The sequence below is a fragment of the Mesocricetus auratus genome, unplaced genomic scaffold (assembly GCF_017639785.1).
Source record: "Mesocricetus auratus isolate SY011 unplaced genomic scaffold, BCM_Maur_2.0 Super-Scaffold_100014, whole genome shotgun sequence".
Classification (NCBI taxonomy): Eukaryota; Metazoa; Chordata; class Mammalia; order Rodentia; family Cricetidae; genus Mesocricetus; species Mesocricetus auratus.
Genome location: NW_024429197.1, coordinates 43,541,125 through 43,567,953, shown reverse-complemented (window position 1 = coordinate 43,567,953; position 26,829 = coordinate 43,541,125). Strand labels below are relative to the sequence as shown.

Sequence of the window (26,829 nt, the reverse complement as noted above, 5' to 3'; positions counted from 1 at the left end):
AAACAGGACCCCCAGCAGAGTTCAGGGCAAAGACAGTGGTCTAATCCTGTAGCCTCAGCCTCACCAAAACAGGTATGACCTGTATGACCAAGACGGATCACTTGTTTAATCTCAGGTTGTGTGGATAGTAGTCTTAACATAACAAATACATCAGGTCTATTCAAGGAAGTGACTGTTACCATAAAGAAGGTTTGTTGCCTTTCTGCACTTCACAACCTTGGAAAAGTCCCCACTTTCGTTTTTCTTTGGTAGAGTGACAAAGCCTTTGGATATAGGACTGCTAAAGCTGTCTTCCAAATTCCTTCACCTTAGGAACCTAGGGAACAGCACAGAGTAGAGTGCAGGTTGGAATTCTCATTGCCATTGGTGTTTGACCCAGAAAAAAGCCAAGCAGGTTTAGACTTTCAGTATCTACCCAGAGGGATGCAGATGGATTAACACATAGCTTACTGGAAAGATCAATATTAGCCAGTCTGTTAATTCTTCAAAGACAGGGGTTCATCGGCCTTTTAGAGTTACAGTGCTGTCTCTACTTCAAAGGCTCCACAGGATATAGAGAGAATTCCTGTAGGGCACCTGACTGGGACTGGGCACAAAAGGTTCAAGGACTTCTAAGCCCACAGCAGCTCCGGTGCTTAGCTGAGGGCGACAGAAAAAAAAAAAACCCACCAGATACTGTACGATGGGCGAGGACGCCTAGTGCTGAGTGGAACTCTCGGACATACTAGGCTATATGTCCAAGGCGCCTTTAAAATCCACGGAGAGATTGAAGGAGGAGTTTGAACCGGTTTGTGAACTCAGGATTTGCACAGTAGCCAGACTGGGCAGGACTTACAGGCACTGGCCATTCCTGGCGCCCGTTTCAAGGAACCAATCAGGATGCGTCTTACAAAGGCAGCTGGAGGGGCTGGGCGGGAGCAGGCGGAGTCACAGCGTGCCGGGACCGCCCTCCTGGGTGCGGCGTGGCTGTGCGTGGTGGCCTGCTGGCCTGCTGGCCTGCTAGCTAGAATGTGATTTCATATTGGACAAGTAAGTGACCCTCCCAGGGGCTCTTGCAGGCACGCAGGCTCTCAGCCGGCTCTTCCAGGAAAAGCTTCTCCAGCCTGTTAGATGTTTCCCTCCTTCACCTTTGGGTCTCACACCAGCAAGGTCATTGGCTGGCCGGTTCACTTTCTTAAGTCTTCTTGGTGAGGTGGCCTGCCCATGGGAGAGGACAGCCTTTGCCCTACAGATGTCTGGGGTCTAAGGCCCTCTCTCTGTCTGACCAGTGTACAGTTAATAAAGTCTGACCTCCCCACCCCGCCCCGATTTGCAGACAAATTAATTTTTATTTGTTGCATTCAAGTTTGGCAATGCAAGGTGTTTCAAGGCTGGTGCTGTTGATGGCTTTAGAAGCTGAGCAGCTGGACATAATGTTTGAGGTGTACTTCGTTTTAGATGGGGTGATGCCATTTTGTTAGAAAGGTGTAGGCCAGGAAGTGTGTGTGGGGGATCTTTCCCTTTTTATGAACCTCATATCTGTTTCAGGATGGAGGAATGCTCGTTATTGGGCCCTCTCCTGAGCCTTGCATATACTTAGCACTAATTTCTTCCCTTAATCAAACAGCCAGTTATGGTCAAGGTGCTGAAAAGTGATCATTCTCAGACTGGGTGTGAAGTGTGAGTTCAAAGGCCCCACTGGACCCTGCTGTTAAGTAGCCAGCCAGTGAGCAGAATTAAAGTCTTTGTGGTTAGATGTAAATGGTAGATTTGTCTTTTGGTTCACTTTCTTGCTCTCTATAAAAGGCTTTCTGGCTGTTACTGTGAGCAAAGTGTGAGTTTTGATGTTTCCCTTTTCAGTTGCTCACTGGGGTGGGCTTGTTGCCTCTCTGCCTTCTGGAATCTCCTGTTAGTGTAGCCCTCCTGCTTGCTCTTGACTTAATGGCCTCTGGCCTGGCTGTGTTGGAGCCCCAGAGGACTGCTGTTATGGTGTTTGGGGATGGAAAGTAGGGGTGAGGAGAGCCTGCAGATGATTTTTTGAGGGGGTGATGACATAAGATTATGAAGTCAAAGCGTGCCTGCGGAGAAGAGAATCTCCCAGAAGGTGGAGTACTGATCACCCAGAAGGCGGAGTACCATGTCTTTGTGAAGGAGGCCAGGCTCTCACCTAGGCTGTGGTGCATTTTGCTGTGGGCCTTGTCTTCTGGAGTTTAGTTTCTTTTCTATAAACTTTAACTTAAAATCATAGCCCTTTACTGTCGCTTTAAAAACCACCACTGCCACCACCACTACCACCAACCACCCTCACCACCAACACCAACACCACGTTGTGTTAAAGTCCTTTCTTTAAACTCCCAGCCATGAAGGGGGCTCTGAAATGGCTATTTTCCTGGACTATGCCATAGAGATCACATAACACTGAAGACCACCATAGGAAGAGAGGTGTTCTTAGCTGGGGTAGTTAGTAGCAGGGTCTATTGAGGAGTAACTGACATACAGTTAACTATTTGCTGAGATTTGAAGCAATTCAGCATCATTGTTGATCATGGATATTGATTTATAAATTTGCTTTCTTGTATTTTCTGAGTTATGTTCTCTGACTAATTTTTGGGCTTAAAGAATGAATTAGGGAGTATTTTTTCCCCTTTTTGGTATTCTGGAAGATTTCAAGTTTGTATCTGTCTGTCTATCTATTTATGATCTCTCTCTATCTATCGTCTGTCTCCCCCCTCCTCCCACCCTCCATCCCTCTGTGATTAGTGGAACTCCATAGTGAAGCCACCTGGCCCGAAGTTGTGTGTGAGCCATTTGTTCTAAAAGATCATGGACTTGTGCTGCTTAGGCTTCCTGTTGCTGTGACAAACCCATGAGGAAAGTGACTGAAGGGAGAAAAAGTCCTTTTGGCTCATGATTTCAGCTTGTCATCATAGGGACAGCTCATATCATGGTGGTCAGGAGGGAGAGAAAGGAAAAAAGAAAAAGAATGTTCTTCATTCGTGGACTCCCCCCCCCACCTTTCATCACACTTGGCTAAGAGATGAGTCCTTTCTTGTCCAGGGTGGGGTCTTCTCTCAGTTAACCCTCCTTGAAAATATTCTCACAGATACACTATGTGTGCATTAATAATTTTCCAAGCACGAATGGTGTTCTCATATATGTATATATATGTATATTCTATTAAATTTGAATGATATGTTTTATATATTGTACATTTTGAGATAATTGCCACAGCCAAACAAGTGAACACATTTGATATAGTATTCTTTTTCTTTGGTAATGAAAATTCTTAAGTTCTGTTCTATGAACAAGCTGCAAGAAAATAATGCTGAGTTTATCATTATGTTGTACATTGAATTTCCTGAAAATTTCAGGTCATGACTGCAAGTTTGGTTTTGGTGACCAACACAGCACGCCCCCACATCCCACCTCCTGGTCACTACCATTTTGTTTTCTGTTAATGAGTTAGAACCTTTAAGGGTCTACATAGTGGTGGTATCATAAAATTTCTTTGTCTCTTATATTTGCAGGGAATTTTCATTCTAAGCCTCTTGTAGATACCAAACCCCATTGATGCTCAAATTTATTTATTTATTTATTTATTTATTTATTTATTTATTTATTATAATTTAGCATAGTGATACAGGTCACTTTCTTGCCTAGACAGAGCATGTAGGAAGTGTCATCGGACCCTTACCAGAGTAAATAGTCATTTGTTTGTCATTTTCCCCTAATTGCATGTGGACTTACGGCCTTGAGGAGGTTCTACAATAACATGGGACAAGCTAGGGGAAAGAATGATAGCTTCCCTATGGGTAAAGACTTTCTAGTATGGCTGAGTTGGAGTCAACTAAGCTGCTGTCAGCAACCTTTTATTCATGCTCTATAAATAAGTCCAATAAACTCATTGTTTCCCCCATGAACTCTGGTGGAGTTGTACTTTGGTTTGTTGTTAGGGTGGAAGGGGTAGGCCTCCTGCTACCTCCCCAGGAAGGGGTTTTAATGACTGTATTTCATATCAAAAACACACACATCTTCCTGTTTTAAAAAATAATCTTTATTTATAAGGCAGAATACAGTGTGCAGATAGATATCTATATAATGGGTGTCTGTCCTGATGAACTTTAACTGTCAACTTGACATAGCCCAGAGCAGCAGTTCTCAACCTGTGAGTCACAATCCCTTTGGTGTTGAATGAACCTTTCTCAGGGGTTGCCTATCACCATCAGAAAACACAGATATTAACACTATGATAATAGTTAGGACAATTGCAGTTATGAAGTGGTAATGAAAATAATTTTATGGTTGTGGGTCACCACAACATGAGGAACTGTATTAAAGGGTCACAGCATCAGGAAGGTTGAAAACCACTGGCCTAGAGTGATCTGAGAAGAGATCTTCATTTGGGGAATTGCTTTCATTAGTTTAGCCCCCCTTCCCCTCTGTCTTGATTGTTAGCTAATGTAGGAAGGAGGTGGGTCCAGCCAACCATGGGCAGCACCATTCTTATGCAGGTCTAAGAAAATTAGCTGAGCAAAGCTCGCCAGTGAGCCAGCTAGGAAGTAACATCCTCCATGATTCCTGCTGTACTTCTTTGGCTTTGAATTGAGTTCCTTAGTCATAGGTGAATGTTTGGAACCTCAACGAGACCTTCCTTTAAGGTCCAGCTTCGAGTTCATGCCTGCTTGTCTTGACTTCCCCTAGTAACAGACTGATGTAGAATCATGAGCTGAAGTAAATTGTTTCCTTACCAGCTTTTGGTCAGGATATTTGACATAACAGTAGAGATTAAACCAGAACATTGTCACGCTGTATTGCTTTAAAAATAATGATGACTAGAAAGGTCCCTGTATGTTTAATACAGATACAATTGTTTCCTTATAGTTTTGAGTTTTGGCTGATTTATTCTGTAGATGTAGAAGGCTGATTTTGTGTGTGTGTGTGTGTGTGTGTGTGTGTGTGTGTGTGTGTGTGTGTGTGTTTGGATTATTGTGAATAAAACCCAGTGAACATGAATGTGTATATATATCTCAAGGTCAGAATTATTTTTCTTTTGGATGTGTGTTCAGAAGGAAGGTTGTTGGGTAATGTTCTACATTTGAGTTCTTGAGGATTTTCCTTAGTGTTTTCCATTATAGCTGTGTGAATCGACATTCCTACCCTCAGTAGAGTTCAATTTTCTTCACACCTTCACCAATTCTTGTTATTGTTTGCCTTTTTGATGATCAGTTCTGATAAGAATAAGGCTATATGCCGTCTGATAAGAATAAAGCAATATGCCATGGTTTTGATTTGTACTTCTCTCAAGATTATTGATGTGAGCACCTTTGTATCCTTTGAGAAATGTCTCTTCAAATTATATATTTACTGATTTGTTTTTCTTTTGAGTTGTATCAGTTTTCATGAAATTTGAATTTTAACTATTTACCAGGCATGTAATTTACAAATATTTTCTCCCTTTCGTTCCTGTCATTTCCTCTGCAGTCTATAAAGTGTTAAATCTGCAGTTACTGCTGTTTATTTTTGCTCTCACTCCCTGTGTTTTCAGTGTGTTATTCAATTAATCATTACCACAGCCAGTGTCAGAGTGCTTCACCCATCTTTTACAGAGTTTCAAGTCTTATGTTTTAATCTATTTTGATGTGTGTGTGTGTGTGTGTGTGTGTGTGTGTGTGTGTGTGTATGTGATGGATGAATCTTCATTTCTTTGCATGTGTCTAGCCAGTTTCTATAGTATCATCTCCTGAAGAAATTCTTTCCCCATTGTGAGTTTTTGACTCATGTTCATGTTGAAGATGAATTGACCAATATCTTGACTTATTTCAGAACTCTATTGTATTCGTTGTTGGGGTCATCAGTTTTTGACCCAGTGCACCAGTGCCATCCTGGTTTAAATACTATGGCGTTGTGATATATTTTTAAATCAGGAATTATGGTGCTTTTGTTTTTTTTCTTTTTTGCAAAGCACTTTTATTTATTTAGCTCTAATTAGTCTAAGTCAACGAGAGGTGTGGAATCACATGAATTCTGTGTCCACTGGCCTTCGTAGGAAGGTTGCTTTAGAATTTGGCATGAACCATGCCTCTATTCCCATTCATTGGCAGTTACCTTTCCCCAGATCACTCTAGTTTTATTTGTTTTGCCTCTAGGAGTCACTGTGTTGTTTTTGCTTTATACACATAAACACATCTCTTACTCAAGTAGAATTCAGTTTCGTCTCAGGCATAAACACCTTGACCCATAAGAGGAGCAGTGCGCTCTATTTAGTTCTGGAGAGCTCACTTAGAGCCAGCAAAAGTGGGCTTGCAGCACAGCCTTTCAGATTTACTTGCCTTTTAGAAGCTCTGTTTCTAGCAGGCCCTATAGGGGCCAAGATGGTGGGAAAAGCTTTCCTTTTTTTTTTTTTTTTAATACAAGATAGATTTAGATTTTTTTGTTTTGTTTCCTGTGGTTCTGTATGAGTTTTAGGATTGTCTTTTTTATTTCTCTGAAACATTTCATTGGCATTTTGGTAAAGGATTGTGTTGAAGCTGCACAATATTTTGGGGTAGGAAGGGCATTTTAGCAATATAACTTCACCCAGCCCATGAATTTGGTATTCTTTTCCATTTATTTTTTTCTTTAGTTAATTCACTCCCCCTTCCCCCCATTGAAAATACATTCTTCTCTCATACCATACAGTCTGGCCACAGTTCCCTCTCCCTCACTCCCCACAGCTCCCCCCACCTCCACTCTCCCCCAGATCCTCTCCCCTTCTGTTTCCTCTTCAGAAAAGCACAGGCCTCCCTCCAAGAGATGGCAGCCAAACAGAACAAAGCATGATACAACAAGACAAGACAAAGAATCTCATATTGAAGCTGGACAAGGCAACCCAGTAGGAGCAAAAGAGTCCCAAGAGTAGGCCAAAGAATCAGAGATATACCCATATCCACTGTTAGGAATTCCACAAAACACCAAGCTACTAGCTTTAACTTACATGCCGAGGACCTGGTGCTGTCCTATGCAGGCCCCGTGCTTGCCTCCAGTCTCTCTGAACCAGTGTGAGCCCTGCTTAGTTGATTCAGTGAGCCCTGTTATCCTGAATTCCCATCTCCTTTGACTCTTACAATCTCCCGCCCCTCCCTTCTATGGGGTTCTCCAATCTTCAAGGGGAGGGACCCAATAAAGACCTCCAATTTAAAATTTCTGCATAATGTCTGGCTGTGGGTCTTTCCCCCAGCTCCCATCTGCTGCCTGAGAATGCCTCTCTGATGACCACTGGGCACTGATCTTTCACACAAAAGAGACTACAATGTGAGGGTGAAGGCTCCATGCAGGCACCAACCCAATCTCTCTATGTCCAAGGAACTGTGTAGATACTGTCTTTGGCAATGGGGCCCTGCTGTCAGTTTTCAGAGAGTGAGCTTCTGTTTTCACATAAGCCTGGATTGTTTAATGATCTCCACAGGAACCCCTTGCCCAACCACTCAGCCAAACGCAGCTCAGTCCTACCACTGAAGGCCTTGCCTGGCTATAAAAGGTGGCCCTTTGGACTCCACATCCTCCATTAGTAGGAGGTCCTCACTAGGGTGACCCTCATAGATTCCCGGAAGTTTCCACTGTACTGGGGTTTCCACACTGCCCCCCATACCCCCCAATTCCAGCTGCCTCTCCCCCACTCTCTCCATCCTTTTCGCACCCCTATCTGGTCCCTCGCACCTCCAGCCCCAGCTGATCCCAGCCCACCCATGAGATTTATTCTATTTCACCTTCCAGGGAGGTCCATTTGTCACCCTTAGAATCCTCTTCTTTACTGACACTCTCTAGGTCTGTGGATTGTGGCTTGATTATCGTTTACTTAAGTGAATATGAACTTAAAAGGGAATACATACCATATTTGTCTTTCTGGGTATGGGTTACCTTGCTCAGGATGACTTTCTTACCCCCCTTTTTAATTTAAATTAGAAACAAGCTTCTTTTACATGTCAATCCCAATTCCCTCTCCCTCCCCTCCTCCACTGTATCCCACCAACCCCTATCCCATCTCCTTTCTGCTCCTCAGGGAGGGTGAAGCCTTCCTTTGGGGATCTTCAAAGTCTGTCATATCATTTGGAGCAGGGCCTAGACCCTCCCCCATGTGTCTAGGCTGGGAGAGTATCCCTCTATGTGGAGTGGGCTCCCAAAGTCCATTCGTGTACTAGGGATAAATACTGATTCTCTACCAGAGGCCCATAGATTAACCAGACCTCCAAACTGACATCCTCGTTCAGGGAGTCTGGAACAGTCCTATGCTGGTTTCCCAGCTATCAGTCTGGGGTCCAAGATCTCCCCCTTGTTCAGATCAGCTGTTTCTGTGGGTGTCTCCAGCTTGGTCTTGACCCCTTTGCTCATCACTCCTCCCTCTCTGCAACTGGATTCCAGAGTTCAGCTCAGTGCTTAGCTGTGGATGTTTGCTTCTGCATCCGTCAGCTACTGGAGGAAGGCTCTAGGATGGCATATAAGGAAGTCATCAATCTCATTATCAGAGAAGGGCATTCAAGGTAGCCTCTCAACTATTGCTTAGATTGTTAGTTGGGGTCAGCCTTGTAGATCTCTGGACATTGCCAGATTTCTCTTTAAACCTGTAATAGTTCCTTCGGCTCCCTCTAGTATCGTATCTCTTTGCTTGCTCTCCTCTATTCTTCCCCTGACTCCATCTTCCTGCTCTCTCCTGTCCTCCTCTCCCCTCCTCTTTTCCCCTTCTCCCCTTCTCTTTCTTCTAACTCCCTCTCCCCCCCCCCATTCTCCCAATTAGCTCAGGAGCTCTTGTCCCTTTCCCCTTCTCTGGGGGACCATGTATGTCTGTCTCTCTTAGGGTCCTGCTTGTTTTCTAGCTTCTCTGGTGGTGTGGATTGTAGGCTGTTATTCCTTTGCTCTATCTAAAACTCACATATGAGTGAGTACATACCATGTTTGTCTTTTTGTGACTGGGTTACCTCACTCAGGATGGTTTCCTCTAGTTCCATCCATTTATCTGCGAATTTCAAGATTCCTTTGTTTTTTTTTCCTCCGAGTAGTACTCCATTGTGTAAATGTACCACATTTTCTCCATTCATTCTTCAGTTGAGGGGCATCTAGGTTGCTTCCAGGTTCTGGCTATTACAAATAATGCTGCTTTGAACATGGTTAAATGGATGTCCTTGTTGTATGAATGTGCATCTTTTGGGTTTATGCCTAAGAGTGAAACTGCCAGATCTTGTAGTAGACTGATGCCCATTCTTCAGAATGACTTTCTAATTGCATCCATTTGTCTGAGAATTTCATGATGCCATTTTTGTAAACAGCTGAGAAATACTTCATTGTGTAAATATATCTCATTTTCTTTATCTGTTCTTCAGTTGAGGGACATCCAGGTTGTTTCCAGTTTCTGAGTATTGTGTATAAAGCAACTATGAACATAGTTGAGCAAGTGTTCTTGTGGTAGGATGTAGTATCCTTTCCGTACATACCAATAGAGGTCTACTGTCACTAAAGTTTCTTAGTTTTCAGTGTGAAGATCTTACACATCCTTGGTTAATGTTTTCTAAAGTTTGTACATTATTTTTAAAATGCTATTGTAGTTAGGATTGCTTTTTATTTTCTTTTTATGATACATGGCTAATGAATAGAAACACAGGTTCTTGTAGGCTAATTTTCTATCTTATAGCTTACTGAATTTGTTAGTGTGTGTGTGTGTGTGTGTGTGTGTGTGTGTGTGTGTGTGTGTGTGTGTGTAGAGTTTTTTTATTGATTTTTCTGTATCTCGGGGGCTGGGGAGATGGCTTGTTTGATAAAGTTCTAACACATAAGCTGGGTTCAGATCCCAACACCCATGGAAAACCTGACATTGTGGCTTGTGCCCAATATTTCAGTACTGTTGAAGTAGAGTTGGGAAGAGCTCTGTGGTTTGCTAGCCAGCTAGTCTAGGTGGTAAGCTCTGGATTCAGTGAGAGACCCTGTTTCAAAAAATCAAATGGATAGTGACTGAGGTAATCAACCTCTGGCTTCCTTACAGACATGTATGTGTTTGTTCATTTCCACACTCATGTGCACACACATGTAAACATACATGCATTCAACATACATACCAACACAAATAAGAAAAAAAGATGAAGTTATCTATACACAAGTGATTTTATTCTTATTCTAATTTTGAGATTTTATTATTTTTCTTGGACTTGCATACGGAATAGAATAGAAATGACACAAGTTTAAGAAGGAATGGTATCAACTCTTCTTAGGAGTTTGGTGGAACTCATTAGTGAAGTCACCATATCCTGGGTTTTTTTTTTCATCAAAGACCTTTTAAAAATTTATTTTTATGAGAATTTCATATGTGATAGATGTTTCAATGAATAGTGATTCAGTCTCTTTACTCAGTATTATTCTGGTCATATTTTCTGTTTCTCCATGACTCAGTGTTGGAAGACAGTGTCCTTTTAGAAAAATTTTCATTTCCTCTTGCCTGTTCAAAATGTTGGCATATAAATTTTATACGTCTTTCTTTTGATCCTTTGTATTTTGTATAATGTCTTCTCTTTCATTTCTGATTTTGTCTTTTTTTTGTCCATCAGTATAGATAATGGTCAGTCAATTTTGTTTATTTTTCAAAATACCAATTCATTTCATTGATCTTATTTATTATTTTTCTCATCTCTGTTTCATTTATTTCAACTCTGTTGGGCTTGTTTTTTTTTTTTGCCAGTTTTGAGATACAGAATTGGGTTATATCAGAATTTATTCTTTATGTTGGCATTTATCATCATAATCTTTTCTTTTAGAACCATTTTTGCTATCTCCTGTAAGCTTTTGTGCATTGTATTTCTGCATTTGGCTCAAGGTAGTTCTTGATTTCCCCTCTGATTTTATCTTTAAGTCATTTTGTTCAAGAATGTGTGTAATTTATTTTTTGAGTTTTTTTCTTGCTAATAATTTCTAGCTTCATGTCATTGTTGTTTAAAAGATAATTAATCTCTTGATTTGAGAATTCAGTTCATTTATATTTGAAGTAATTATTGCTAGGTACAAAATTTTGTCATTTTATTAATGGTTTTGAAATTCTTTTGTTCCCTTCATCCTCATCTGATGTTTGTGCTTTGAGAATTTTTCTGTAGTGGTAGAATTGGCTTCTTGTTTGTTCTATATTGTGTGTGCCCTATAAATCTTGCCTGCCTGGATTATGGGCTTTCTTTAGAACATCTTATAGCTATGAGTGAAAGTTCAGTCACAACCTTCGACCATATATGTAAACTGTGTCACGATAAGTGTGTGTCCCTTACTAAATTATTATGGTTGTTATTTCTAATACTTGTATCTTCTAGTAACTATTATACCAGAGTTAAAATTATTTACTTGCCTTTGTTACAGTATTAAAGTATTCTGAATTTGACTGTATAGTTGACTTACCACTGAGTTTTTACTGTAACCTGTTTTTATGTTATTCATTGTGAATCTTTCATTTCACCCTGAAGATCCTGCTTAAGTCTCCTCCAGTCAGATTTAGCAGTGGATTATACACTCCCAGGTCCATGTCTCTTGTTTATCTCCTATTTCCTAATAAAGGATCGTTTTGCTGTAATTTTTTTCTTAAAAGGAAAAAAAACACACTGAATATATCATTCTGTTATCTTCCCATCTGTAAAGTTTCTGCTGAGAAATGCATTAGTATTCTACAAGATGATTTCTGTATGTGAAATTCTTTTTCTGTTGCTGCTTTCACAAAAGCTTATTTTGACAGTATAATTATGTATCTAAGTAGTCTTCTTCAGATTGAATATGTTTGAGATCTTTGTAGACCTTTGAGGCTCACGTACCTGGTTATCTACATTTTTCATAGGATTTGAGAAGTGTTCAGCTATTGTTTATTTAAAGTGGCATTCTTGCCCATTTCTCCTTTGGGAACTCCCATCATCTGTCATATCATTTAGTTGTCAACCTGACATGATCTAGAATCACCTGGGAAGAAAGTATCAATGAAGGTTTGCCTACAGCAGGTTGGTCTCTAGGCATGCCTGAGTGATTTTTTCATAATTGGGTTAATTGAGGTGAAAGATCTACCCTGAATTTGGGCTGCATCATTTCCAGTCCTGTGCCCTGAATGCCATAAAAGCAGGAAAAATAGGCTGAGTAGAAGTGTGAAGTGTTTATGAATTTGCATTCATTTCTTTCTGCTCTTTGCTGTGAAGTAATGTAGTTGATTGTCGCAAGTTCATTCCTGAAATGCATTAGTGCATTTTCTTTGTGCTGTGATATTTCCTTGTGGTGTGTGTGTGTGTGTGTGTGTGTGTGTGTGTGTGTGTGTGTGTGCTGGAGACGCCTCTCAAAGTGTTGCCTTGTGGTCCTCATTATTTGAGGAAGCATTCATCTCATTTTGGCTTTAGTCATCAGCTTTGGGAAACCAACATTTTCCGCTATCAGCTGATTGGATACATTCCGGTATTTTCTATGGATGTGCTGGCCTCCCCTGCTTGTTTCCCTAAGATCATGTGCCTCCTTATACTCCTTGCAAAGACATTTGTTTTCCCCACGATGTTGTCTTGCAATACTCAAGCTTGCATGCTTTCTTCCAGTCCCCCAGAGTGGTGCCACTGTGTGTGTCTAAGCAACCTGTAAGACTCATGCTGACTGTTCATGGATGCTGAGATGAGCATTGTTAGCATCATTGCTGAACAGAGCGAGAGGTGGGCAGCCCCTTGATGGTGGGCCTCCAGATAACCTGTAGCTATCTATACAGTAGCTTTTCTAGCCTGGATTACTATGGAGCCTCATTTCTGTTCTTTCCCTACTCTCAACTGCCCAGTCCTCAGAATTCTTTGGGTGTTAAGAGCATGATGTCTTGGGTAGTATCCTGAACAGCTGAAACAGCCAGCTTCTCACTAATGGTGCTGCTCTTACTCTCCTCCCAGGGAAGAATCATGAACCATAGGGACTCTTTTTTGGTATTGTATCTGGTGCTGCTTTTGGGAGAATAGGAAGTGTTATTTTTACTCTCTTTAATGTACTTTCCCTCAGATTCTCCCAAAGGTCCTCTCATCCATGTCTGCTTGTCACAGCCAGTATGCTCTGTGAGGTGACAGAAAGCTACTTTGCTATTGTGTTCAGCTGATACTATTCCATTCTGTTTCTTCTTGAGGGAGGATTGATAATTTTTGCCCTTCAAGGGACTTACACTAAGTGACTAATTTGTTAAGTTTGTTAACATGTTACTGTACAAAACATTTCCTGACTGTTATTTTGATATCTATAAACTCATTCTAATTAAATCTCTCTAATTCTCAATATTAGCAATATGTAAATTTTCTCTTCATTTTCATGATTATTATGGATAGAGTTATATTAATTTTGTTGGTCTTTTCAAAGTGCAAGCTTTTAGTCAAATTTATTTTCTCTGTAATTTTTATGTTCTAAAAGTGATTGATGTCTGCTGTATGGCTCATTATTTCTTTTCTTCAGCATATGGGGGATTCCTTCCCTCCTGGTTTCCTCAGAGGGAGGCTGAGGGCATTTTCTTGAGATCTCTCTGATGTTGACATTATATGAAGTTAACTTCTAGGCTTGGCATTATCCATATTCTAAAATTTACACACTACATGCTTGTTTCAATTAAACAAATTCTGTTTCAATTAACCACACTGAAATTATTGAGACATTTCCAGAAGTATGTTAATTAGTTTCCGTATATTTAAGGATTTGTTATTGTTTTCTATAGTTCTGTTATGGTCATAGAACATCCTTTGTGTGACTTGAAGCCTTTGAATTTTTAGAGCTATTATGTGAGAGTTATTTAAGGAAGACAGACTACAATGCGTATCTGATTAGCAGGCGCATGCTAGGTTGGTTGGGTAAAGTACTTCCTACCTGTTGGCCATATAGCCAAGGCACATTTGCTGCTTTATATAAAAATATGAAGACAGCAAAGCTAGCGAATGGCACTCTATTTACCTGGGAAATGCAAGACACAAAATCAGGGGTGGCTGATAGTAAAAAAGCCTTTCTCATCATCATGGGAAGGCATCACCTAGAATCACCGTGGATGCTTCACGAGCATCTTTGGGGTAGTGGGGCAGGAAGGGCAATGCTGTAGTATGGCATGTCATGTTCTTCTGAGTCTTTACCTTATGCTTAAATTGAGCTTCTTGTAGGCAGCATTTAATGAAACTGAATAAACCAGCACTGAACAATCTGTCTTTTAATTGGAGTGTTGTTTCATTTGATACAATTATTGATTTTAGATTACTACCTTGATGGATTTTTGAATTTTTAAAAAATCTTTGTTTTAAAATTCATTTATCTTTCATTGTTTTCTTTTGCTCTGACTTTTTTCCTCTTGTGACATTATTCTAATTTTGCTTTACAGTATCTAATACATATCTTAAATTCATCATAACCAGTAACACTGTATGATATCACATACAAGAAATATGCAGCAGTATGTTTTCTATTCTTTTATCCTTTGTGTTTCTGCTTTTGCATATTTTACTTCTGTATATCTTTAAACTCCACAATACATAATTATTAACTACAGATACAGAGGTTAACTATCTTTTTGAAATACTAAGATCCTTTTTTTAGACAGTATTTATGTTTATCCACATATTTACTCCGTGGTCCTCATTGTATTTTATAGGTGTACATTTCTGTGCAGTATATTTTTTCCCTTATTTTTATAGTGCAGTTCTGCTGCTGATTAGGTTTTATGTTTCATTTGCCTGGGAAGTTCTTTATTTCACCTTTTATTTGAAAGGTATTTTTAAATTGTGAACATTATAGAGTTCTTTATGTTTTATACTTAAAATATCTTAATCTTAGCATTATTTCTGAGACATTTTCATTCTTTTTATATAGCATCTCTTCTTCTTGTTAGTATAAAGTGTTTATCTTTTTCAATGGTTTTCAACCACTTGTTTATGGTATTTCTTGATTTAGGTTTTTTATATTCTTTGTTTTTTTAATTCCTTGAGATACTTGGATAGGTAGATTTATAGTTTTCATCACATCTGGAAAGTTTTTGATCTAATATTTCTAATATTTCTGTTGTCTGTTTTCTTTTGTCACCTCCTTTAAGAGCTCCCATTTCAAGGTCCTTTGACCTCATGAAGTTATTCTATATTTCCACTTCAAAAATCTTTCTGTTTGGGCTGGAGAGATGCCCCAGTGTTTAAGAGTGTTTGCTGGTCTTCCACAGGACTCAAGTTCAGTTCCCAATCCCCGTACCAAACAGCTCACAATTGGCTGTAACTCCAACTCCAATGAGTAGGTCCTCCTCAGAAATCTCTACTCAAATGCACATACTGCTCACAAAATTAAAAATAATAGAAATAAATATTAAAAATTTTCTGTACATTTCGGACAGTTTCTATTGTATGATTTTGAAGTTCACATGCATTTTTTTCTTGAAATCTGTAATCTTACAGAATTAGTTCTTCATTGCAGACATTACTTAGTATCTGAATTTCAGCAACTTAGGATGTTTTTTTGCATTTCTCACTTCTGAACTTTAAGTTGTCTTTCCTATAGATCTTTGGAATATAAAATATAGCTATTGCAGTTCTTTTTCCCCTCCCCTTAGTGCCAATACTAAGTCACTGTACATATTCTTATTTATGTTTTTCATTTTGGCTTGTTTGTTCCCCTTTCTTTGTATGCACGGTAATTTGTGTGTATGTGTTGGGGTGATGGTACATGTATGGGTGTGCATGTGTGTATGTGGTTATATGTGCACATGAGTGCTTGTGTGAAAGACAGAGGAGGATAGCAGGTGTCCTGTTCTAACACTCTGCCTTATTGAACTTGAAGTTCAGCAACGATTCAATTCCCAGGATCTGTCTGTTATTACTCCACAATGCTGGGAGTTAAACTAACAAATAATAATAAAAAAAACCAAACAAACCTAGGATGATTGTGACTCAAATTCAGGTCCTCATATATATACAGCAAGTACTCCATCGGCTGAGCCATCTCCCCAGACCTATGCGTGATATATACGTGTGTGTGTGTGTGTGTGTGTGTGTGTTTTTGTGTGTGTGTGTGTGTGATAGCAACCACTATGTGTCTACACCATTAGTGCTGTTCCGCCCTCCCCCCATACACTTATATTTTTGTAAATACATTTGAGATTTTCTCAGGAGCATGTATAAGCTATTTGGAAACAGTTTGACCCTTTGGGGTGTTGCTTTATGCCTTGTCAATTGGACTCTGTGTAGTATTCTGTATTCTGCCTAGGACTGTGTGAGTTACAACACTGAGTATGAAAATGTAGGTTATGGCTCTTTGTGAGCCCAGTGGATTTTTCCTGCAATGCTTCTCTGTCTTGGATCTGCTGTGCAGGTCTTTGAGTGTCTCCCCTCTGCAGCTCTCCCTCTCTTGTACTCCATCCCTTCCTCTAGACCTGCTGTTCTCCATGACTCACCATGCAGGGATACTGCTGAGCTGGGGTTGTTTCTCTTTTCTGTGAGAAAGTCTGCAAGAAAGTCTGCAAATAACCCCTAGGCATTTAGCTTGAGCAATTGTAGGAATTATTCTTTTTTTGTTTTCTCCTAATTTTTCTGTAATCATGGTTGTTGACAGAAAGCCAACAGTCTAAGGCTTTTTTTTATTTGTCTTTTAAAAATAATTGTAGGGGTTGGTGGAGATATGATTCCTGTAACTTTACTTTGGCTGGAAATAGATGCTGTCAACTGCAGGCTTTGAGTAAACAATATAGAAGGGACTATTTGAAGGTGAAGAAGGGATTTTGAGGTACCAAGGCATCAGCAATAATAGATAACTTTCCCCATAGAAAGGCCAGGAGGATCATGGTAAAAGGAATGTATTAGAAGGAAATGTAGGATGCCCAAAAAATAGAGTTGTTTTTAAAAAAAAGAACTATGCAAAAAACGAGGGTAGATTGATTACTACAATAGAACTATACACAAATGGAGTCAGCATCCTCCATAAATAGAAGAAAGAGTGAATAGTATGTTTGGGAGAACAAATGGGCTTGATGTATGAAGGAAAATTAGATTTCTTATCCAGACAAAACATCCTTTTTTCCAGAAATATTTATTTGGAAGACACCATTAGCAAGGATAACTCTATGAAGTGGAATTTGGAGAGAGGGAGTTTTTTGTTTTATTTTTTCCCTCAATATATGTTTTTATTTAAATTAGAAACATGAATGTTTCACATGTCAATCCCAGCTCCCTCTCCCACCCCTCCACCTTTGTCCCTCCCCCAGTCCCCCCCAGCCCCCCACCCCATGCCCACATCATTCCCCAGGGAGGGTGAGGCCCTCTTTGGAGGGGATCTCCAAAGTCTGTCATTTCATCCAGGGCAGGACCTAGGCCCTTCCCCATGTGTCCAGGCTGAGAGAGCATACGAGAGGGAGTCTTATACAGTGCTGTTTCTATGAGGTAGGTTCAGAGAGGACCAGGTAAAGGAGTGATTGTTTAGGTTGAATTTATTGCTAGTCCTCGGATATCTAGATTTGTTGTTGAGCTGTTCTGAAGTCCTCTGCAGACAAGGCCAAATGCTGAGTCACTTGGGTTCTGCTAACTGGCTGTGGGAGAGAGATTAAAAAAAGGGGAGGACTCATGTAGGTCAAAAGTAGGAATGTTTGTAAACTCAAGAGTGATTTGTATAGAATAGATTCAATTATCTTATCAACTTCTGAGATAGTAGAATTATGTGGCTACTTTGCTGTTAGAGTAAGTCTAATTTAGGATTTAAAAAAGATGCCTTGTGATATGGGTGGAAAGAACAGATGATTGAAGACCTCGTCACCTCTTAGAAATGTTGTTCTCTGTCCAGCTGTTATGGGCACACCATGATTGTAGGCAAGCTTAGTATGGCCTTTGTCTAAGGATAAGTTGATAGTACCCTTGGTTGCCCCAGAAAATATTTATAAGAAATATTTTAATTTAAGGTAGAGGTTAGCTTAAAAACAAATACGGTTAAGAAAGCTTTAGGTGCCAACTGATTCTGGGAGACCAAGCTAGACTCCCTTAATATAAGTGACAATGATGTGACTGGGAAAATATATGAGGCCGCTGGCAGTGGGTCCAAGATCTGACACTAATGCACAAACTGACCTAGTGGAGCCCATTCTATATGGAGAGATACTTTGCCCAGCCTAGATACAGGGGTGTGGGGGTGGAGAGGTCCCTTGGTCCTGCCTCAAGGAGATGATGGGACAGATGTAGTAGACTTCTAGGGGAGACCTTACCCTTTCCAAGGAGCAGATGGGAGGGGGGATGAGTGGGGGGAGTGGGAGGAGAGAAGGGAGGGGTAACTGGGATTGGAATGTAAAAAATAAATTAATAAAAAAGAAAAATTTAGGTGTCTTTACTTTCTATTGAACTCCTGGGGAATAACATGGGACTTCAGGAAGATTAAATACCCTCTTCATTGAGTTTGTAAGGATACCTGGACTGTTTCTCTTATCATCTCAATAACACATCAACTTTTTTTAGTTAGCTACAAAATAATGGATTTTACTGTGAGATTTCATATATGTGTGTTGTTATGCTTTTCTCATGTTCATTCTTACCGCTTAAAGAACACATTGTTCTTGGTATTACTGTGTGATGATGGGTTCATTTCATCTGATACCCAGTGGGCCTTTAGCAATGGAAAGGAAAATAGAAGACTTACTATGAATTGACCATGTGTCCAGCAAAGCTCGACTCACCTGTGCATTGTCTTGTGGGAAACAAGGCTAACAATAGCATTCTAGTTAAATATGTGGAGTGAGCTTTACTACTTTCCTCTGTTTCAGAAAAAAAAATCCTAAATTGGGTGTGTGGCAAGTTACACATTACAGAATCTGAATATAGATAGTAGAGAAGGAAGAAGCCTCATCCCTAGGCTGTAGGGGTCATCTTAATACAGTGAGGGGTGGATTTGCTGGGTATCTTAGTTAGGGTTGAATGCTGTGAAGACACACCATGACCACAGCAACTTTTATAAAAGAGAATATTTAATTGGGGCAGGCTTACATTTCAGAGGTTTAACTCATCTTTGTCATGATGGGAAACATAGTGACATGCAGGCAGACATAGTGCTGGAGAGGTAGCTGAGAGCTCTACATCTTGATTCAGAAGCAGCAGGATTGATTTGAGCTTCTGATGCCTGAAAGTCTACCCCCAGTGACACTTCCCCCAACAAGGTCACAATTACACCAGCAAGACAACATCTCCTAATAATGCCACTCCCTATGAGCCTGTGGGGGCCATTTTCATTCAGACCACACAAGGGGGAAAGTTCTCATAAAGTGGTCAGATGCTGCTTGGATGATCCTGTGGAGAAAAAAATTAGGCTGAGAGGATGAATACAAGGCTTGGAAGCCACATTTCAGCTCAGTTCAAAGATGATCTTGTAGTAACATGCTCCTTGTGAAAATTCTGTTAATGTGATGTGGTATGGGATATTTGCATGCTGTGTGAAGCTCTGTTGCTGTAGTTGCTACAATAAAAAGTTGAATGGTCAGTAGCGAGGCAGGAGGTATGTGTGAGACTTCCTAGCAGAGAGAGGAAGAAGTAGGAGAAAGTAGGATGAGGGAGAAGCCAGGAGACATGGAAACAGGGGGTGTAAGATGCAAGGGAGATAAGGTCGTGTGATAGGATGTATATTATTATAAATGGGTTAACTTAAGTTATAAGAGCTAGTTAGGAACAAGCCTAAGCTACAGGCTTAGCTTTCATAGTCAATCAGAAGTCTCCATGACATTATTTGTGGGCTGGTGGTCTCAGTGAGAAAATACAGTTACAGAGAGAGGGAGTTCACTACCTTCCAGGTCCCCATTCCACTCCATCTCCCAAAGGGTTACTGCAGAAAGCAGCTTTTTATGTATTTTCTCTGAAGCTCTATGGATTAATGCCTTAACAGGAGAATGGTTGCCAAGCTTGACTGTGGATCACCTGGGCATGGGCTGGAGTGTGGCATGAACACTTGCCTTTCTAATGATTCCTGGTAGTACTGGCAAGGTTCTCCTGAGCCCATACCCTGAGAGTCACAAAGATGCTACCTCCTCATCTTCCCAGCCCTTACTTTTTGAGACAGTGTATCACTAGTTAGGCAGCCCTTACTCATGATCATCCCGAGTAATGTTCCAGATATGCACTACCATGCCTGCTTAAGGCTCTATTCCTTTAAGAAAGGATAATGCAAAGGAGCCATGCCATATCATCCAAGAGCTTATTTATTTTATTTCTTTTACTTTGATCTTTTAAACAGGGTCTCATTCTGCAGCTTAGGTTATCTTAGAACTCATTACGTAGTATAGACTAGCCTTGAGCTCACACCGATCCTCCTTCTTCATTCAGCTCTTTAGGTCAGAGGTCAGCTAGAATTGGTGGTGTGAGCTTGGCAGAATTTGCTTTTTAAGTTAATACTGTATGATCAGCATGTTTCTGTAGTTTTCGTATTCTTTTAAACAACTACTGATATATTAGTCTTAAAAAAATCCCTTCTCATTAACAGGTGTTAATTTTCCCTCTCTCTTTTTTTAAGGGATGCTCTTGTATTTATGAAAGGTGTAGCTTTTTGGTGAATCAGTGTTTCACCAATTCTTAGTAAACTGTTGGGTAAAGGTAGACTGTAAAAGCTGACAGATACTGCCCAATCAGTCTGCAAATAACTGAGTTGTTTTTCCAAGGAAAATATACCTGATTGTTGCGGGGATGCATTCAGCCAACAGTCTTTGAGGTACCGGCCCCTTCCCTTAGTACATCCTCTCCTGTCCATTCTCTAACGGAAAGTGGGCATTTTCAGAGTTTTAATATCTGCTACTCTTTATGTTGAAATTATATCTCAGTGTTGTTTTAATTTATCACCCGTCACTACTTGTGAGTCTGAGGACATATGTGTTCATTCTATTTCTCTCTTTGTGAACTGCCTTCTTATTATTTGTGTTTCAGAAAAGGAAACACCAAGGCCAAAGGTAGCAAACTAGAAATTTTGTAGGGCTGTAGTATAAAGGGTTGATTCCCCAGGAGCGAGTAAGGACTAGAGTGGAGACGTAGACAGGAGTGTCTGTGGAGAAGCATCATTCTAGCTGCATATGTTGGTAACTTAGCCCAGATAATCCTGACAGGGATGTGTTTGAGGAATGGCAGACTGTTTTAGTTTTTTCAAACTGAATATTTGATTATAGATAACTGATCCTTTAGGGCCTAAAGTGGTTCTCTGCCTTTCTTATGCTGTGACCCTTTAATGCAGTTCCCCATTAAAATTATTTCATTGCTACTTCATAACTGATTTTGCTACTGTTATGAATTGTATTGTAAATATCTGAGATGCAGAATAGCTGCAACCCTTGTGAAAGGGTCCTTCAACCCCAAGGGGGTTGTTACCCACAGGTTGAGAAACACTGCTTTAGGCCTTTCTCGTTGGGCCTTACGACTACCCTGTCCACATTTCATGAACAAGTAAACAGGAGACCAGACCAAAGACCACAACCATCCTAGCCTTTGTCTGGGACAGGTGTTTTGTTGTGCAGAATGGATTTAGTTTCTTTCCCTGAGGCTGCCTGAGATGTCTGTCTGACATCCTCATTAAGGTTGGTGGGTTCTTTTGCTGTTTTAATTTGAGTGACTTTCTGGGAAAATCTGTGGATTTCAGCCAACATGCTAATGATTATGGCATTACTTTGAAGGACTGGTTAGTTCTGTAGAAAATGATTTTGTAGTTAATTATGTTAGCAAATCAACAGCAGCCTCTTAGAGGGGAAAACTGCATATATATTTAAATTATTCATAATTCAAATAAGGGTCAAGAATTCATTTCCCAGAAAGAGGAGTATATGCGAAAGTAATTCTTGTTTCCTATCGTTTCCACGTTACAGCTATAACTTTGTAATGGGCACATCAGGGATTAAAATAAAATGGCTTCACATTTAGGATAGGATACCCACCCCACTTCTTGCCAATTCATTTTCCCACTTCTGGGCAATGAGAGATCTTCAATCCAAGCCTATAGTTTTAGTGAACTTGGGAGTCAGTATGGTTTGGAGAAGGGGAGACCCTGTGAGGGGTCTATAGGTATTCTTCTGGATAGACTCTGTCCTCTCTCCTTCCTTCCTATTGAAATTGGCTCCTTGCTATGGAGGAGGCCAGTCACAGAGTAGTTTGATGTACACAGAATGGTTGCTGTATTCATTACTACAAGTTATCAACTATGGAAGGAAGAGCCTATTTTGGTTTAAGGTTCTGGGGAAAGGCGTGGAGGGATATTAGAGCACCAAGCTGAGAGACCACATCTTCATCTCTAAATATCAATCAGAGAAAGCCCATTGCAAGCAGGGCAGGGCTGTAGGCTCCTAAAGCCCATCCCAGTGATGTACTTCCTTCAGGAAGACTGCACCTTCTGAAGGTTCCATCATGTGCCCAAACAGCACCGCCCACTGTGCACCAAGTGTTCAAACCTGAGCCCATGGGGACATTCTCATTCAAAACACCACTGTTAGTTATAATACTTCTAGAACTCTTTAGAGGATTAGAATCCTTATGTCTTTTTATTTAAAAAGTTATTTGGTCATCTAATGTATTGACAGTCTTCTAACTTCACAACTCATTAGTCCCCCTTACTATCACATTATACTATCTTTTGTGTATATGTAAATACAAGGAAGAAAGACTTACTGACATGTAAGTTAGCAGGCTAGGGAGATGGCTCAGAGGGTAAGAGTATTGGCTGTTCCCCCAGAGGACCCTGATTTAGCTCTCAGCTCTCACATAATGGCTCACAACCATTTGTGACTTCAGCCAAATGGCATTTGATGTCCTCTTCTGGCTTCCATGGGTATCAGAGATGCACACAGTATACAGACAGATGCAAGCAAAATACCCATATACAAAAATAATAAAATGAGGACTATAAAGGCAGCATTTGCTAATCAGAGCATGGAGAAGGCATTTCTAATTTCTGATGCCTGTCTGAGAAAACCTCTCAGAATGATGGCTTGGATCAAGGAAGTTTGATTGGTGCCCAAGGCCTCACCAGCAGTAGGGCTTCTATACCTGCTGCGTCAGACACTAATTTGGACATGGTCTCTTCCCTCTACACTAGGCTTCGGGACCTTCAAGAGCCTGATTCTTCAGAATTTTAGATTCCTCTGTGTGTGAATGGGAGAAGCAACATACACAGTAGTGGGTGTTACAACCTTTCTCCTCTCTGCGAAGGGAAGGGCAAAGGGGACAGCAAGGGAAGGTTTATAAACAGGCAAGGGCTGTGTTTTATTGGAACACAAGGTTTGTATGTAAAATATGAGGGGAGGGGAAGAGGAGGGGCGGTGACAAATAATGAACAAGATTTCTATCAAAGAGGACATGTGAGATCCAGAGTTTCATTTGCTGTAAGCAAAAGTTTCTTGGTGAAGTTTGTGCTGTTTTCTGACAAGTGAAGGATTTATACCCACCTTCCATAGGATCTGGACTGTGCACTTGGCCACAAGCACTTTTTTTTGTCAACTTGACACAGACCAAATGTCTTAAATTACTAATAGATTGCTGTGACAAAACACCATGACCAAAGCAACTTATATAAGAAACCATTTGACTTGTGGCTCACTGTTTGAGAAGGTTAGTCCATGACCATCATGCCAGGATCATGGTAGCAAGCAGGCAGGCAGGCAAGCATTGTGCTGGAGCAATAGCTGAGTTTACATTGCATCCACAAATGAGGCAGAGAGAGAGAGAGACAGAGAGAGACAGAGACAGAGACAGAGACAGAGAGACAGAGACAGAGAGACAGAGACAGAGAGACAGAGACAGAGAGAGACAGAGAGACAGAGACAGAGAGACAGAGAGAGAGAAAGAAAGAGACCTTCTCCAAGGCCCCACCTCCTAATTCTTCCCAAACCACTCCAGCAACTGGGAGAAAAGCATTCAAATATCTGAACCCGTGGGGCCATTCTCTTTCAAACCACCGCAAGAGTTACTTGGGAGAATGAAGGTAAATTGAGAGAATGCCTCCATCAGTTGCCTGTAGGCAAATTTGAAGGTCATTTTCTTGACTAATGACTGATGTGGGAGAGTTGAGCCCACTGTGGTGGTGCCACCCATGGACAAGTGGTTGTATAAGAAGGCAGGCTGATCTCAGGCACCAGAGTGACCTCGAGTGATCTAAAGGTATAACATCAATTGGCAAGCTAAGCAATAGTGGAAGGACCACCTCGAATGCCCATTCCTGATAATGAACTTGATGTCTATAACCATCCGGGAGCCTTCATCCTGTGACTGATGGAAGCAGAGGCAAACACACAACTAAGCACTGAACTGAACCCAAGGAACCCAGTGACAGAGAGAGAGGAGTGATGAGCAAATTGGCAAAGAATGGGCTGGCAAAACCAGCAGAGACAGCTGATCTGAACAGGGGAGTGCTCTTGGACCCCAGACCGACAGTGGGGAGGCCAGAATGGGACTGATCTGGACCCCCCAAATGTGAGTGTCAGTGAGAAGGCCTGGGAAACCTATGGGGCCCTGAGCTGTGGATCAGTGTCTATCCCTGGTATACAATCTGTCTTCATGTGCCTATAGCACAAAGAGAGATGCTCTCTCAGCCTGGACTCTTAGGGGGAGTGCCTGGACCCTACCAAGAGTAAAATGATAGACTCTAGATATCCCCTATGTGGAAGAATTTGGCAATAGGGTGGGAAGGAGGGTGGAAGGGGAGTGCGGGAGGAGGGGAGGGAGAGGGAACTGGGATTGACATGTAAAACAAGCTATTTAAAATTAAAATAAAAAAAAAAAGAAGGCAGGCTGAGCAAGCCATGAGGAACAATCCAGTAATCAGCAGTTTGCTTTGGTTCTTTCCTCCAGGTTTCTGCCTTAAAATCCTGCCTTGGCTTTCCTTAGGGAATGTGACCCTAGATATGTAAGGCAAACAAACCCTTCCTCCCCAAGTTGCTTTTGGTCATGACCTTTATCACAACAATAGGCACATTAACTGGAACACTTCCTGTTACCTTGTATTTATCTTTTAAAAATAAATTGCTCATTATAAAGCGTAAAGCTCCTCCAGATACAGAAAAACACTGAGTTCTCATCTAGTATGAATCACAACTCCTGCACTAATAACAAATGTTCTATTTTTTGGAGAAAGGATGAGTAGGATAGAATGCTAGAAACTCCTTAGCTGCCATCTGCACGTTCTGCACGTTTGCTAGGCACGTTAGGTTTGCTTGTAGTACCTAGCCCTCTTGTAGAGTGGTCCTGCTCTCATCCATCAAGGCTCTGCCGCTGTGTGAAGAGTGCACGCCCCCAGCCCACAGCAATGTAAGACTGCTTTCTACACACATAAGGATAATTCATTTTCAGTCTCATTTCCCTTATATACTGGCATAGAGAACTGGGCTTTGTGTCTGTGTGAAATGAGAATTTTAGATATGATGAGAAGATGTCATGATAGGTAATATACATCTTAAACTTTGTTGTAAAAAAACTTGCGAATAAAAAGCACCACAACCACAAATTTCATATATATATGTATGCATATATATTAAATAATATACACACATTTATAGTACATACATATATAGAAACAAATGCATGTGTGGGTATAATATAACATGAAGAAAAGAAACAAGAAAGTCTACATAATAAATGCGAATAGTAGAAGATATACAGAGAAGATTTGAAGCTAATTGTTTTTCTAGTTGACCCTGTCATAGGTTTTTCATATTGGTGGTGGCTAAGTGTGTAAAGATACATTCAGTCGTGAAAGTCTGAAGTCCAATGTGAAGCCCCACAACTTCTGTTTTGAATGACTGCTCTGTGTAGAGTTCATTGAGATGCATAGACATTGGGTCATGTTAATTTTGTTGGTCAATTCTGATAATACATAGTAAAAGGTCGTGAAGTCTGGAGGAGGCCCAGTGCTGGAAGCTGTGGTGAGTCTGAGCTCCATTCTGAGTTGCTGGTCTCTGGCTCCTTGGTGATGTTGTAGTGTTTGTGGCATTTTTTCCTTTGGTGGCTTCCAGGGCCATTGATCTCTCTTATTTATAAAGCAATTGTGCCTTTCAAATCTTTTCTATGCTCACCACTTTTCTTAATCTTACCAATAATCACTCGGAGTACAGAATCTGAATATCATTTTGTAGCTGGGAAGAGAGATGTGTGTTAACTGCCTTACCTTGAATCAGTCAGTGGTAGGCCTGTTGGGATGTGGGGCATTACTTTTCTTTCTCTCAGCAGTGGTTCGTTCATCCATCAGTTTCTAAATGAGTTCCTCACTTGTGCCGAACCTTTTCTGCATTGTGCTTTGGTGATGGAGAGATGGCCTAGCCATGTGCTCTCCTGTCAAGACACAGCCTTACATCTCTTCTTAGGATAACTTCAGTGCTCCTACTTGGAAATTCTCTTTAGAACCCCTGAACTTAGAAACAATGAAAATGATGGCTGGTGTTTTCTCCTGATGTCTGGTGTCTAGAAGGGACTTGAAGATCCCTATGCCATGGGGTTCACAGGTGAAGAGCTGGTATTCAGTTAAGTCTTCACAGTTGGGTGACTGACTAATCATTCAAGGCATGAGTGGGTGACTTTCATTGTAGACAAATGGTTGTGCTGCTGTATGTTTTGTTTTTGTTTAGTGTTTTGAATTTGTCTGTGTCTCTGAGAACTGACATTTTCATTCTCCGTTCCTTCTCTGTATTGTGGGCTTTTCTTGGGCAGGAAATCTGGTAGATATTTGTTGTCTAAGGAATACATCTATATTTCTTTCCCCTATCCTTGCTTTCCCTCCTTTTGCCTGCACTAGACCAGGCCTTTTGTTATAGGTGAGTGGTGGACATTGCGAATGAATAAAAGCTTGTGCTCCCTTCCAGGGGCTTTGCAGGAACTGTCAGGGATGGGCGCTTCTTGTTTCTTTCCTTCTCTGCAAAGC

General features: G+C 40.8%; 1 protein-coding gene across 4 annotated transcripts in view; it reads left to right on the top strand.

Annotated features, from left to right (window-relative positions):
- The first annotated feature begins 917 nt into the window (after positions 1-917).
- Positions 918-26,829, top strand: part of Fggy (FGGY carbohydrate kinase domain containing) — a 407,006-nt gene continuing 381,094 nt past the window's right edge. For all 4 annotated transcript variants that reach the window (XM_040757148.1, XM_040757147.1, XM_040757146.1 and 1 more), the window contains exon 1: positions 918-1,029. The gene's annotated coding sequence lies outside the window, so the exon portion shown is untranslated. The remainder of the gene's footprint in view (positions 1,030-26,829) is intronic.